This window comes from Ambystoma mexicanum, chromosome 6q (genome assembly GCF_040938575.1).
Source record: "Ambystoma mexicanum isolate Mex_15411 chromosome 6q, UKY_AmexF1_1, whole genome shotgun sequence".
NCBI lineage: Eukaryota > Metazoa > Chordata > Amphibia > Caudata > Ambystomatidae > Ambystoma > Ambystoma mexicanum.
The window spans coordinates 1,628,617,492-1,628,632,491 of NC_090937.1; the positions used below are offsets into that span (position 1 = coordinate 1,628,617,492).

Consider the following 15,000-nt stretch of genomic DNA (forward strand, 5'->3'; position numbering starts at 1 on the left):
AGCACAGCACCTCAGCCTATTAGAGTGAGGTTTCAGGATCTCTCTCATCCTGTAAACCAACATACTGAAGAAGGTGAAACGTGTGGCTGCGCTCCTCACATGCTGAAGCAGCAGCAGCCCTTTCCCTGAAGCAAAGTTCCTTCATTCCTCCCTCCCATAACCCTTAGCAGGGGATTTATGGTAATTGAGTTGAGTTTCCAAACTGGCCCTTCCTTCCTTCCTTCCCATATCTGCCAGCTCGAGAAGGCTTGTTTTGTTGCACCTGGGAAGTAAAGTATCTATTTGCGAGAGAGAGAGAATGAGAGAGAGAGACAGAGAGAGAGAGACAGAGAGAGAAGGGGAAGGGGTGTTGGCAGTTAGGGTGTGAGCTAGAGAAATGAGGCCTGTCTGCAAAAGGCCATGGGATGGGAGTGCGTGGTTGCAGGTTGTTTGGCTTTGTAAGGCCTACTGCCCGCTTCACTCGAAACTGGGTCTAGGGTTGTCGGTTTGTAGGCTGTAAAAGCCCATAAAAGCTCTTGTTCTCCAACCAGCAGAGTGGCGCAGCGGAAGCGTGCTGGGCCCATAACCCAGAGGTCGATGGATCGAAACCATCCTCTGCTAACTTTTTTCAAATTATGTTTTTGTGTCATGGCATTAGGGCACAAAGAGCTGTAAGTGCCTGGATGCAATGTCATTCCTTGAACTTGCTGCCTCGTTCCACTCTTGCGCTAAATAGGAGAGGGTCCCAGCCCAGCCAACAAAATGTACTGTTCAATCAAACCAAACTTAAAACCAAGCTCCTTTTTTAAGGGGTCCCGGGGAAATGTTGGGCTGACCGGCAAGACCTCATGATGCGAACTGCTTCTGCGTCAAACGCAAGCTTTTTTCATTCCCAGCCAATGACTTATTCTTATTTCTAAGGGCCGCTCCATCAGATAGCCCAGACAGGCAGGCGTTGGTGGTATAGTGGTGAGCATAGCTGCCTTCCAAGCAGTTGACCCGGGTTCGATTCCCGGCCAACGCAGATCAAATCTTTAAATTGTTCAAAATGCATTTTTTGGAAATCAGACTCATGCTGAAAGCAAAGCTGACACACTTTTCGTGAAAATCAAAACCCCATCCAGGAAAGGTTCTTGCATCCTAGTTTCTGCAACTGTCTATCGGTGAGGGGATTGAAGCGAGCAGGGCTCCTGGCCCCTCCCCGACAAAGCCCTGACGAAGGCCTGACAAAGGCCTATTCGCCTTGCCCTGACGGGCCTTGGTCCCAGCAGGCCACCGAGCACAGCACCTCAGCCTATTAGAGTGAGGTTTCAGGATCTCTCTCATCCTGTAAACCAACATACTGAAGAAGGTGAAACGTGTGGCTGCGCTCCTCACATGCTGAAGCAGCAGCAGCCCTTTCCCTGAAGCAAAGTTCCTTCATTCCTCCCTCCCATAACCCTTAGCAGGGGATTTATGGTAATTGAGTTGAGTTTCCAAACTGGCCCTTCCTTCCTTCCTTCCCATATCTGCCAGCTCGAGAAGGCTTGTTTTGTTGCACCTGGGAAGTAAAGTATCTATTTGCGAGAGAGAGAGAATGAGAGAGAGAGACAGAGAGAGAGAGACAGAGAGAGAAGGGGAAGGGGTGTTGGCAGTTAGGGTGTGAGCTAGAGAAATGAGGCCTGTCTGCAAAAGGCCATGGGATGGGAGTGCGTGGTTGCAGGTTGTTTGGCTTTGTAAGGCCTACTGCCCGCTTCACTCGAAACTGGGTCTAGGGTTGTCGGTTTGTAGGCTGTAAAAGCCCAGAAAAGCTCTTGTTCTCCAACCAGCAGAGTGGCGCAGCGGAAGCGTGCTGGGCCCATAACCCAGAGGTCGATGGATCGAAACCATCCTCTGCTAACCTTTTTCAAATTATGTTTTTGTGTCATGGCATTAGGGCACAAAGAGCTGTAAGTGCCTGGATGCAATGTCATTCCTTGAACTTGCTGCCTCGTTCCACTCTTGCGCTAAATAGGAGAGGGTCCCAGCCCAGCCAACAAAATGTACTGTTCAATCAAACCAAACTTAAAACCAAGCTCCTTTTTTAAGGGGTCCCGGGGAAATGTTGGGCTGACCGGCAAGACCTCATGATGCGAACTGCTTCTGCGTCAAACGCAAGCTTTTTTCATTCCCAGCCAATGACTTATTCTTATTTCTAAGGGCCGCTCCATCAGATAGCCCAGACAGGCAGGCGTTGGTGGTATAGTGGTGAGCATAGCTGCCTTCCAAGCAGTTGACCTGGGTTCGATTCCCGGCCAACGCAGATCAAATCTTTAAATTGTTCAAAATGCATTTTTTGGAAATCAGACTCATGCTGAAAGCAAAGCTGACACACTTTTCGTGAAAATCAAAACCCCATCCAGGAAAGGTTCTTGCATCCTAGTTTCTGCAACTGTCTATCGGTGAGGGGATTGAAGCGAGCAGGGCTCCTGGCCCCTCCCCGACAAAGCCCTGACGAAGGCCTGACAAAGGCCTATTCGCCTTGCCCTGACGGGCCTTGGTCCCAGCAGGCCACCGAGCACAGCACCTCAGCCTATTAGAGTGAGGTTTCAGGATCTCTCTCATCCTGTAAACCAACATACTGAAGAAGGTGAAACGTGTGGCTGCGCTCCTCACATGCTGAAGCAGCAGCAGCCCTTTCCCTGAAGCAAAGTTCCTTCATTCCTCCCTCCCATAACCCTTAGCAGGGGATTTATGGTAATTGAGTTGAGTTTCCAAACTGGCCCTTCCTTCCTTCCTTCCCATATCTGCCAGCTCGAGAAGGCTTGTTTTGTTGCACCTGGGAAGTAAAGTATCTATTTGCGAGAGAGAGAGAATGAGAGAGAGAGACAGAGAGAGAGAGACAGAGAGAGAAGGGGAAGGGGTGTTGGCAGTTAGGGTGTGAGCTAGAGAAATGAGGCCTGTCTGCAAAAGGCCATGGGATGGGAGTGCGTGGTTGCAGGTTGTTTGGCTTTGTAAGGCCTACTGCCCGCTTCACTCGAAACTGGGTCTAGGGTTGTCGGTTTGTAGGCTGTAAAAGCCCAGAAAAGCTCTTGTTCTCCAACCAGCAGATGGCGCAGCGGAAGCGTGCTGGGCCCATAACCCAGAGGTCGATGGATCGAAACCATCCTCTGCTAACTTTTTTCAAATTATGTTTTTGTGTCATGGCATTAGGGCACAAAGAGCTGTAAGTGCCTGGATGCAATGTCATTCCTTGAACTTGCTGCCTCGTTCCACTCTTGCGCTAAATAGGAGAGGGTCCCAGCCCAGCCAACAAAATGTACTGTTCAATCAAACCAAACTTAAAACCAAGCTCCTTTTTTAAGGGGTCCCGGGGAAATGTTGGGCTGACCGGCAAGACCTCATGATGCGAACTGCTTCTGCGTCAAACGCAAGCTTTTTTCATTCCCAGCCAATGACTTATTCTTATTTCTAAGGGCCGCTCCATCAGATAGCCCAGACAGGCAGGCGTTGGTGGTATAGTGGTGAGCATAGCTGCCTTCCAAGCAGTTGACCCGGGTTCTATTCCCGGCCAACGCAGATCAAATCTTTAAATTGTTCAAAATGCATTTTTTGGAAATCAGACTCATGCTGAAAGCAAAGCTGACACACTTTTCGTGAAAATCAAAACCCCATCCAGGAAAGGTTCTTGCATCCTAGTTTCTGCAACTGTCTATCGGTGAGGGGATTGAAGCGAGCAGGGCTCCTGGCCCCTCCCCGACAAAGCCCTGACGAAGGCCTGACAAAGGCCTATTCGCCTTGCCCTGACGGGCCTTGGTCCCAGCAGGCCACCGAGCACAGCACCTCAGCCTATTAGAGTGAGGTTTCAGGATCTCTCTCATCCTGTAAACCAACATACTGAAGAAGGTGAAACGTGTGGCTGCGCTCCTCACATGCTGAAGCAGCAGCAGCCCTTTCCCTGAAGCAAAGTTCCTTCATTCCTCCCTCCCATAACCCTTAGCAGGGGATTTATGGTAATTGAGTTGAGTTTCCAAACTGGCCCTTCCTTCCTTCCTTCCCATATCTGCCAGCTCGAGAAGGCTTGTTTTGTTGCACCTGGGAAGTAAAGTATCTATTTGCGAGAGAGAGAGAATGAGAGAGAGAGACAGAGAGAGAGAGACAGAGAGAGAAGGGGAAGGGGTGTTGGCAGTTAGGGTGTGAGCTAGAGAAATGAGGCCTGTCTGCAAAAGGCCATGGGATGGGAGTGCGTGGTTGCAGGTTGTTTGGCTTTGTAAGGCCTACTGCCCGCTTCACTCGAAACTGGGTCTAGGGTTGTCGGTTTGTAGGCTGTAAAAGCCCAGAAAAGCTCTTGTTCTCCAACCAGCAGAGTGGCGCAGCGGAAGCGTGCTGGGCCCATAACCCAGAGGTCGATGGATCGAAACCATCCTCTGCTAACTTTTTTCAAATTATGTTTTTGTGTCATGGCATTAGGGCACAAAGAGCTGTAAGTGCCTGGATGCAATGTCATTCCTTGAACTTGCTGCCTCGTTCCACTCTTGCGCTAAATAGGAGAGGGTCCCAGCCCAGCCAACAAAATGTACTGTTCAATCAAACCAAACTTAAAACCAAGCTCCTTTTTTAAGGGGTCCCGGGGAAATGTTGGGCTGACCGGCAAGACCTCATGATGCGAACTGCTTCTGCGTCAAACGCAAGCTTTTTTCATTCCCAGCCAATGACTTATTCTTATTTCTAAGGGCCGCTCCATCAGATAGCCCAGACAGGCAGGCGTTGGTGGTATAGTGGTGAGCATAGCTGCCTTCCAAGCAGTTGACCCGGGTTCGATTCCCGGCCAACGCAGATCAAATCTTTAAATTGTTCAAAATGCATTTTTTGGAAATCAGACTCATGCTGAAAGCAAAGCTGACACACTTTTCGTGAAAATCAAAACCCCATCCAGGAAAGGTTCTTGCATCCTAGTTTCTGCAACTGTCTATCGGTGAGGGGATTGAAGCGAGCAGGGCTCCTGGCCCCTCCCCGACAAAGCCCTGACGAAGGCCTGACAAAGGCCTATTCGCCTTGCCCTGACGGGCCTTGGTCCCAGCAGGCCACCGAGCACAGCACCTCAGCCTATTAGAGTGAGGTTTCAGGATCTCTCTCATCCTGTAAACCAACATACTGAAGAAGGTGAAACGTGTGGCTGCGCTCCTCACATGCTGAAGCAGCAGCAGCCCTTTCCCTGAAGCAAAGTTCCTTCATTCCTCCCTCCCATAACCCTTAGCAGGGGATTTATGGTAATTGAGTTGAGTTTCCAAACTGGCCCTTCCTTCCTTCCTTCCCATATCTGCCAGCTCGAGAAGGCTTGTTTTGTTGCACCTGGGAAGTAAAGTATCTATTTGCGAGAGAGAGAGAATGAGAGAGAGAGACAGAGAGAGAGAGACAGAGAGAGAAGGGGAAGGGGTGTTGGCAGTTAGGGTGTGAGCTAGAGAAATGAGGCCTGTCTGCAAAAGGCCATGGGATGGGAGTGCGTGGTTGCAGGTTGTTTGGCTTTGTAAGGCCTACTGCCCGCTTCACTCGAAACTGGGTCTAGGGTTGTCGGTTTGTAGGCTGTAAAAGCCCAGAAAAGCTCTTGTTCTCCAACCAGCAGAGTGGCGCAGCGGAAGCGTGCTGGGCCCATAACCCAGAGGTCGATGGATCGAAACCATCCTCTGCTAACTTTTTTCAAATTATGTTTTTGTGTCATGGCATTAGGGCACAAAGAGCTGTAAGTGCCTGGATGCAATGTCATTCCTTGAACTTGCTGCCTCGTTCCACTCTTGCGCTAAATAGGAGAGGGTCCCAGCCCAGCCAACAAAATGTACTGTTCAATCAAACCAAACTTAAAACCAAGCTCCTTTTTTAAGGGGTCCCGGGGAAATGTTGGGCTGACCGGCAAGACCTCATGATGCGAACTGCTTCTGCGTCAAACGCAAGCTTTTTTCATTCCCAGCCAATGACTTATTCTTATTTCTAAGGGCCGCTCCATCAGATATCCCAGACAGGCAGGCGTTGGTGGTATAGTGGTGAGCATAGCTGCCTTCCAAGCAGTTGACCCGGGTTCTATTCCCGGCCAACGCAGATCAAATCTTTAAATTGTTCAAAATGCATTTTTTGGAAATCAGACTCATGCTGAAAGCAAAGCTGACACACTTTTCGTGAAAATCAAAACCCCATCCAGGAAAGGTTCTTGCATCCTAGTTTCTGCAACTGTCTATCGGTGAGGGGGTTGAAGCGAGCAGGGCTCCTGGCCCCTCCCCGACAAAGCCCTGACGAAGGCCTGACAAAGGCCTATTCGCCTTGCCCTGACGGGCCTTGGTCCCAGCAGGCCACCGAGCACAGCACCTCAGCCTATTAGAGTGAGGTTTCAGGATCTCTCTCATCCTGTAAACCAACATACTGAAGAAGGTGAAACGTGTGGCTGCGCTCCTCACATGCTGAAGCAGCAGCAGCCCTTTCCCTGAAGCAAAGTTCCTTCATTCCTCCCTCCCATAACCCTTAGCAGGGGATTTATGGTAATTGAGTTGAGTTTCCAAACTGGCCCTTCCTTCCTTCCTTCCTTCCCATATCTGCCAGCTCGAGAAGGCTTGTTTTGTTGCACCTGGGAAGTAAAGTATCTATTTGCGAGAGAGAGAGAATGAGAGAGAGAGACAGAGAGAGAGAGACAGAGAGAGAAGGGGAAGGGGTGTTGGCAGTTAGGGTGTGAGCTAGAGAAATGAGGCCTGTCTGCAAAAGGCCATGGGATGGGAGTGCGTGGTTGCAGGTTGTTTGGCTTTGTAAGGCCTACTGCCCGCTTCACTCGAAACTGGGTCTAGGGTTGTCGGTTTGTAGGCTGTAAAAGCCCAGAAAAGCTCTTGTTCTCCAACCAGCAGAGTGGCGCAGCGGAAGCGTGCTGGGCCCATAACCCAGAGGTCGATGGATCGAAACCATCCTCTGCTAACTTTTTTCAAATTATGTTTTTGTGTCATGGCATTAGGGCACAAAGAGCTGTAAGTGCCTGGATGCAATGTCATTCCTTGAACTTGCTGCCTCGTTCCACTCTTGCGCTAAATAGGAGAGGGTCCCAGCCCAGCCAACAAAATGTACTGTTCAATCAAACCAAACTTAAAACCAAGCTCCTTTTTTAAGGGGTCCCGGGGAAATGTTGGGCTGACCGGCAAGACCTCATGATGCGAACTGCTTCTGCGTCAAACGCAAGCTTTTTTCATTCCCAGCCAATGACTTATTCTTATTTCTAAGGGCCGCTCCATCAGATAGCCCAGACAGGCAGGCGTTGGTGGTATAGTGGTGAGCATAGCTGCCTTCCAAGCAGTTGACCCGGGTTCGATTCCCGGCCAACGCAGATCAAATCTTTAAATTGTTCAAAATGCATTTTTTGGAAATCAGACTCATGCTGAAAGCAAAGCTGACACACTTTTCGTGAAAATCAAAACCCCATCCAGGAAAGGTTCTTGCATCCTAGTTTCTGCAACTGTCTATCGGTGAGGGGATTGAAGCGAGCAGGGCTCCTGGCCCCTCCCCGACAAAGCCCTGACGAAGGCCTGACAAAGGCCTATTCGCCTTGCCCTGACGGGCCTTGGTCCCAGCAGGCCACCGAGCACAGCACCTCAGCCTATTAGAGTGAGGTTTCAGGATCTCTCTCATCCTGTAAACCAACATACTGAAGAAGGTGAAACGTGTGGCTGCGCTCCTCACATGCTGAAGCAGCAGCAGCCCTTTCCCTGAAGCAAAGTTCCTTCATTCCTCCCTCCCATAACCCTTAGCAGGGGATTTATGGTAATTGAGTTGAGTTTCCAAACTGGCCCTTCCTTCCTTCCTTCCCATATCTGCCAGCTCGAGAAGGCTTGTTTTGTTGCACCTGGGAAGTAAAGTATCTATTTGCGAGAGAGAGAGAATGAGAGAGAGAGACAGAGAGAGAGAGACAGAGAGAGAAGGGGAAGGGGTGTTGGCAGTTAGGGTGTGAGCTAGAGAAATGAGGCCTGTCTGCAAAAGGCCATGGGATGGGAGTGCGTGGTTGCAGGTTGTTTGGCTTTGTAAGGCCTACTGCCCGCTTCACTCGAAACTGGGTCTAGGGTTGTCGGTTTGTAGGCTGTAAAAGCCCAGAAAAGCTCTTGTTCTCCAACCAGCAGAGTGGCGCAGCGGAAGCGTGCTGGGCCCATAACCCAGAGGTCAATGGATCGAAACCATCCTCTGCTAACTTTTTTCAAATTATGTTTTTGTGTCATGGCATTAGGGCACAAAGAGCTGTAAGTGCCTGGATGCAATGTCATTCCTTGAACTTGCTGCCTCGTTCCACTCTTGCGCTAAATAGGAGAGGGTCCCAGCCCAGCCAACAAAATGTACTGTTCAATCAAACCAAACTTAAAACCAAGCTCCTTTTTTAAGGGGTCCCGGGGAAATGTTGGGCTGACCGGCAAGACCTCATGATGCGAACTGCTTCTGCGTCAAACGCAAGCTTTTTTCATTCCCAGCCAATGACTTATTCTTATTTCTAAGGGCCGCTCCATCAGATAGCCCAGACAGGCAGGCGTTGGTGGTATAGTGGTGAGCATAGCTGCCTTCCAAGCAGTTGACCCGGGTTCGATTCCCGGCCAACGCAGATCAAATCTTTAAATTGTTCAAAATGCATTTTTTGGAAATCAGACTCATGCTGAAAGCAAAGCTGACACACTTTTCGTGAAAATCAAAACCCCATCCAGGAAAGGTTCTTGCATCCTAGTTTCTGCAACTGTCTATCGGTGAGGGGATTGAAGCGAGCAGGGCTCCTGGCCCCTCCCCGACAAAGCCCTGACGAAGGCCTGACAAAGGCCTATTCGCCTTGCCCTGACGGGCCTTGGTCCCAGCAGGCCACCGAGCACAGCACCTCAGCCTATTAGAGTGAGGTTTCAGGATCTCTCTCATCCTGTAAACCAACATACTGAAGAAGGTGAAACGTGTGGCTGCGCTCCTCACATGCTGAAGCAGCAGCAGCCCTTTCCCTGAAGCAAAGTTCCTTCATTCCTCCCTCCCATAACCCTTAGCAGGGGATTTATGGTAATTGAGTTGAGTTTCCAAACTGGCCCTTCCTTCCTTCCTTCCCATATCTGCCAGCTCGAGAAGGCTTGTTTTGTTGCACCTGGGAAGTAAAGTATCTATTTGCGAGAGAGAGAGAATGAGAGAGAGAGACAGAGAGAGAGAGACAGAGAGAGAAGGGGAAGGGGTGTTGGCAGTTAGGGTGTGAGCTAGAGAAATGAGGCCTGTCTGCAAAAGGCCATGGGATGGGAGTGCGTGGTTGCAGGTTGTTTGGCTTTGTAAGGCCTACTGCCCGCTTCACTCGAAACTGGGTCTAGGGTTGTCGGTTTGTAGGCTGTAAAAGCCCAGAAAAGCTCTTGTTCTCCAACCAGCAGAGTGGCGCAGCGGAAGCGTGCTGGGCCCATAACCCAGAGGTCGATGGATCGAAACCATCCTCTGCTAACTTTTTTCAAATTATGTTTTTGTGTCATGGCATTAGGGTACAAAGAGCTGTAAGTGCCTGGATGCAATGTCATTCCTTGAACTTGCTGCCTCGTTCCACTCTTGCGCTAAATAGGAGAGGGTCCCAGCCCAGCCAACAAAATGTACTGTTCAATCAAACCAAACTTAAAACCAAGCTCCTTTTTTAAGGGGTCCCGGGGAAATGTTGGGCTGACCGGCAAGACCTCATGATGCGAACTGCTTCTGCGTCAAACGCAAGCTTTTTTCATTCCCAGCCAATGACTTATTCTTATTTCTAAGGGCCGCTCCATCAGATAGCCCAGACAGGCAGGCGTTGGTGGTATAGTGGTGAGCATAGCTGCCTTCCAAGCAGTTGACCCGGGTTCTATTCCCGGCCAACGCAGATCAAATCTTTAAATTGTTCAAAATGCATTTTTTGGAAATCAGACTCATGCTGAAAGCAAAGCTGACACACTTTTCGTGAAAATCAAAACCCCATCCAGGAAAGGTTCTTGCATCCTAGTTTCTGCAACTGTCTATCGGTGAGGGGATTGAAGCGAGCAGGGCTCCTGGCCCCTCCCCGACAAAGCCCTGACGAAGGCCTGACAAAGGCCTATTCGCCTTGCCCTGACGGGCCTTGGTCCCAGCAGGCCACCGAGCACAGCACCTCAGCCTATTAGAGTGAGGTTTCAGGATCTCTCTCATCCTGTAAACCAACATACTGAAGAAGGTGAAACGTGTGGCTGCGCTCCTCACATGCTGAAGCAGCAGCAGCCCTTTCCCTGAAGCAAAGTTCCTTCATTCCTCCCTCCCATAACCCTTAGCAGGGGATTTATGGTAATTGAGTTGAGTTTCCAAACTGGCCCTTCCTTCCTTCCTTCCCATATCTGCCAGCTCGAGAAGGCTTGTTTTGTTGCACCTGGGAAGTAAAGTATCTATTTGCGAGAGAGAGAGAATGAGAGAGAGAGACAGAGAGAGAGAGACAGAGAGAGAAGGGGAAGGGGTGTTGGCAGTTAGGGTGTGAGCTAGAGAAATGAGGCCTGTCTGCAAAAGGCCATGGGATGGGAGTGCGTGGTTGCAGGTTGTTTGGCTTTGTAAGGCCTACTGCCCGCTTCACTCGAAACTGGGTCTAGGGTTGTCGGTTTGAGGGCTGTAAAAGCCCAGAAAAGCTCTTGTTCTCCAACCAGCAGAGTGGCGCAGCGGAAGCGTGCTGGGCCCATAACCCAGAGGTCGATGGATCGAAACCATCCTCTGCTAACTTTTTTCAAATTATGTTTTTGTGTCATGGCATTAGGGCACAAAGAGCTGTAAGTGCCTGGATGCAATGTCATTCCTTGAACTTGCTGCCTCGTTCCACTCTTGCGCTAAATAGGAGAGGGTCCCAGCCCAGCCAACAAAATGTACTGTTCAATCAAACCAAACTTAAAACCAAGCTCCTTTTTTAAGGGGTCCCGGGGAAATGTTGGGCTGACCGGCAAGACCTCATGATGCGAACTGCTTCTGCGTCAAACGCAAGCTTTTTTCATTCCCAGCCAATGACTTATTCTTATTTCTAAGGGCCGCTCCATCAGATAGCCCAGACAGGCAGGCGTTGGTGGTATAGTGGTGAGCATAGCTGCCTTCCAAGCAGTTGACCCGGGTTCGATTCCCGGCCAACGCAGATCAAATCTTTAAATTGTTCAAAATGCATTTTTTGGAAATCAGACTCATGCTGAAAGCAAAGCTGACACACTTTTCGTGAAAATCAAAACCCCATCCAGGAAAGGTTCTTGCATCCTAGTTTCTGCAACTGTCTATCGGTGAGGGGATTGAAGCGAGCAGGGCTCCTGGCCCCTCCCCGACAAAGCCCTGACGAAGGCCTGACAAAGGCCTATTCGCCTTGCCCTGACGGGCCTTGGTCCCAGCAGGCCACCGAGCACAGCACCTCAGCCTATTAGAGTGAGGTTTCAGGATCTCTCTCATCCTGTAAACCAACATACTGAAGAAGGTGAAACGTGTGGCTGCGCTCCTCACATGCTGAAGCAGCAGCAGCCCTTTCCCTGAAGCAAAGTTCCTTCATTCCTCCCTCCCATAACCCTTAGCAGGGGATTTATGGTAATTGAGTTGAGTTTCCAAACTGGCCATTCCTTCCTTCCTTCCCATATCTGCCAGCTCGAGAAGGCTTGTTTTGTTGCACCTGGGAAGTAAAGTATCTATTTGCGAGAGAGAGAGAATGAGAGAGAGAGACAGAGAGAGAGAGACAGAGAGAGAAGGGGAAGGGGTGTTGGCAGTTAGGGTGTGAGCTAGAGAAATGAGGCCTGTCTGCAAAAGGCCATGGGATGGGAGTGCGTGGTTGCAGGTTGTTTGGCTTTGTAAGGCCTACTGCCCGCTTCACTCGAAACTGGGTCTAGGGTTGTCGGTTTGTAGGCTGTAAAAGCCCATAAAAGCTCTTGTTCTCCAACCAGCAGAGTGGCGCAGCGGAAGCGTGCTGGGCCCATAACCCAGAGGTCGATGGATCGAAACCATCCTCTGCTAACTTTTTTCAAATTATGTTTTTGTGTCATGGCATTAGGGCACAAAGAGCTGTAAGTGCCTGGATGCAATGTCATTCCTTGAACTTGCTGCCTCGTTCCACTCTTGCGCTAAATAGGAGAGGGTCCCAGCCCAGCCAACAAAATGTACTGTTCAATCAAACCAAACTTAAAACCAAGCTCCTTTTTTAAGGGGTCCCGGGGAAATGTTGGGCTGACCGGCAAGACCTCATGATGCGAACTGCTTCTGCGTCAAACGCAAGCTTTTTTCATTCCCAGCCAATGACTTATTCTTATTTCTAAGGGCCGCTCCATCAGATAGCCCAGACAGGCAGGCGTTGGTGGTATAGTGGTGAGCATAGCTGCCTTCCAAGCAGTTGACCCGGGTTCGATTCCCGGCCAACGCAGATCAAATCTTTAAATTGTTCAAAATGCATTTTTTGGAAATCAGACTCATGCTGAAAGCAAAGCTGACACACTTTTCGTGAAAATCAAAACCCCATCCAGGAAAGGTTCTTGCATCCTAGTTTCTGCAACTGTCTATCGGTGAGGGGATTGAAGCGAGCAGGGCTCCTGGCCCCTCCCCGACAAAGCCCTGACGAAGGCCTGACAAAGGCCTATTCGCCTTGCCCTGACGGGCAAAGGTCCCAGCAGGCCACCGAGCACAGCACCTCAGCCTATTAGAGTGAGGTTTCAGGATCTCTCTCATCCTGTAAACCAACATACTGAGGAAGGTGAAACGTGTGGCTGCGCTCCTCACATGCTGAAGCAGCAGCAGCCCTTTCCCTGAAGCAAAGTTCCTTCATTCCTCCCTCCCATAACCCTTAGCAGGGGATTTATGGTAATTGAGTTGAGTTTCCAAACTGGCCCTTCCTTCCTTCCTTCCCATATCTGCCAGCTCGAGAATGCTTGTTTTGTTGCACCTGGGAAGTAAAGTATCTATTTGCGAGAGAGAGAGAATGAGAGAGAGAGACAGAGAGAGAGAGACAGAGAGAGAAGGGGAAGGGGTGTTGGCAGTTAGGGTGTGAGCTAGAGAAATGAGGCCTGTCTGCAAAAGGCCATGGGATGGGAGTGCGTGGTTGCAGGTTGTTTGGCTTTGTAAGGCCTACTGCCCGCTTCACTCGAAACTGGGTCTAGGGTTGTCGGTTTGTAGGCTGTAAAAGCCCAGAAAAGCTCTTGTTCTCCAACCAGCAGAGTGGCGCAGCGGAAGCGTGCTGGGCCCATAACCCAGAGGTCGATGGATCGAAACCATCCTCTGCTAACTTTTTTCAAATTATGTTTTTGTGTCATGGCATTAGGGCACAAAGAGCTGTAAGTGCCTGGATGCAATGTCATTCCTTGAACTTGCTGCCTCGTTCCACTCTTGCGCTAAATAGGAGAGGGTCCCAGCCCAGCCAACAAAATGTACTGTTCAATCAAACCAAACTTAAAACCAAGCTCCTTTTTTAAGGGGTCCCGGGGAAATGTTGGGCTGACCGGCAAGACCTCATGATGCGAACTGCTTCTGCGTCAAACGCAAGCTTTTTTCATTCCCAGCCAATGACTTATTCTTATTTCTAAGGGCCGCTCCATCAGATAGCCCAGACAGGCAGGCGTTGGTGGTATAGTGGTGAGCATAGCTGCCTTCCAAGCAGTTGACCCGGGTTCGATTCCCGGCCAACGCAGATCAAATCTTTAAATTGTTCAAAATGCATTTTTTGGAAATCAGACTCATGCTGAAAGCAAAGCTGACACACTTTTCGTGAAAATCAAAACCCCATCCAGGAAAGGTTCTTGCATCCTAGTTTCTGCAACTGTCTATCGGTGAGGGGATTGAAGCGAGCAGGGCTCCTGGCCCCTCCCCGACAAAGCCCTGACGAAGGCCTGACAAAGGCCTATTCGCCTTGCCCTGACGGGCCTTGGTCCCAGCAGGCCACCGAGCACAGCACCTCAGCCTATTAGAGTGAGGTTTCAGGATCTCTCTCATCCTGTAAACCAACATACTGAAGAAGGTGAAACGTGTGGCTGCGCTCCTCACATGCTGAAGCAGCAGCAGCCCTTTCCCTGAAGCAAAGTTCCTTCATTCCTCCCTCCCATAACCCTTAGCAGGGGATTTATGGTAATTGAGTTGAGTTTCCAAACTGGCCCTTCCTTCCTTCCTTCCCATATCTGCCAGCTCGAGAAGGCTTGTTTTGTTGCACCTGGGAAGTAAAGTATCTATTTGCGAGAGAGAGAGAATGAGAGAGAGAGACAGAGAGAGAGAGACAGAGAGAGAAGGGGAAGGGGTGTTGGCAGTTAGGGTGTGAGCTAGAGAAATGAGGCCTGTCTGCAAAAGGCCATGGGATGGGAGTGCGTGGTTGCAGGTTGTTTGGCTTTGTAAGGCCTACTGCCCGCTTCACTCGAAACTGGGTCTAGGGTTGTCGGTTTGTAGGCTGTAAAAGCCCAGAAAAGCTCTTGTTCTCCAACCAGCAGAGTGGCGCAGCGGAAGCGTGCTGGGCCCATAACCCAGAGGTCGATGGATCGAAACCATCCTCTGCTAACTTTTTTCAAATTATGTTTTTGTGTCATGGCATTAGGGCACAAAGAGCTGTAAGTGCCTGGATGCAATGTCATTCCTTGAACTTGCTGCCTCGTTCCACTCTTGCGCTAAATAGGAGAGGGTCCCAGCCCAGCCAACAAAATGTACTGTTCAATCAAACCAAACTTAAAACCAAGCTCCTTTTTTAAGGGGTCCCGGGGAAATGTTGGGCTGACCGGCAAGACCTCATGATGCGAACTGCTTCTGCGTCAAACGCAAGCTTTTTTCATTCCCAGCCAATGACTTATTCTTATTTCTAAGGGCCGCTCCATCAGATAGCCCAGACAGGCAGGCGTTGGTGGTATAGTGGTGAGCATAGCTGCCTTCCAAGCAGTTGACCCGGGTTCGATTCCCGGCACGCAGATCAAATCTTTAAATTGTTCAAAATGCATTTTTTGGAAATCAGACTCATGCTGAAAGCAAAGCTGACACACTTTTCGTGAAAATCAAAACCCCATCCAGGAAAGGTTCTTGCATCCTAGTTTCTGCAACTGTCTATCGGTGAGGGGATTGAAGCGAGCAGGGCTCCTG

At 50.0% G+C, this 15,000-nt stretch overlaps 7 non-coding genes across 7 annotated transcripts; all 7 read left to right on the top strand.

The window, feature by feature from the left end:
- The first annotated feature begins 931 nt into the window (after positions 1 to 931).
- Positions 932 to 1,003, top strand: TRNAG-UCC (transfer RNA glycine (anticodon UCC)). The gene has a single exon. It is a non-coding gene; the product is annotated as a tRNA-Gly (tRNA).
- Positions 1,004 to 4,701: 3,698 nt separating this feature from the next.
- TRNAG-UCC (transfer RNA glycine (anticodon UCC)) lies at positions 4,702 to 4,773 on the top strand. Its single transcript has one exon. It is a non-coding gene; the product is annotated as a tRNA-Gly (tRNA).
- A 2,446-nt stretch (positions 4,774 to 7,219) lies between these two features.
- On the top strand, positions 7,220 to 7,291 carry TRNAG-UCC (transfer RNA glycine (anticodon UCC)). The gene has a single exon. It is a non-coding gene; the product is annotated as a tRNA-Gly (tRNA).
- Positions 7,292 to 8,476: 1,185 nt separating this feature from the next.
- Positions 8,477 to 8,548, top strand: TRNAG-UCC (transfer RNA glycine (anticodon UCC)). The gene has a single exon. It is a non-coding gene; the product is annotated as a tRNA-Gly (tRNA).
- A 2,442-nt stretch (positions 8,549 to 10,990) lies between these two features.
- On the top strand, positions 10,991 to 11,062 carry TRNAG-UCC (transfer RNA glycine (anticodon UCC)). Its single transcript has one exon. It is a non-coding gene; the product is annotated as a tRNA-Gly (tRNA).
- A 1,185-nt stretch (positions 11,063 to 12,247) lies between these two features.
- Positions 12,248 to 12,319, top strand: TRNAG-UCC (transfer RNA glycine (anticodon UCC)). Its single transcript has one exon. It is a non-coding gene; the product is annotated as a tRNA-Gly (tRNA).
- Positions 12,320 to 13,504: 1,185 nt separating this feature from the next.
- TRNAG-UCC (transfer RNA glycine (anticodon UCC)) lies at positions 13,505 to 13,576 on the top strand. Its single transcript has one exon. It is a non-coding gene; the product is annotated as a tRNA-Gly (tRNA).
- Positions 13,577 to 15,000: the final 1,424 nt, after the last annotated feature.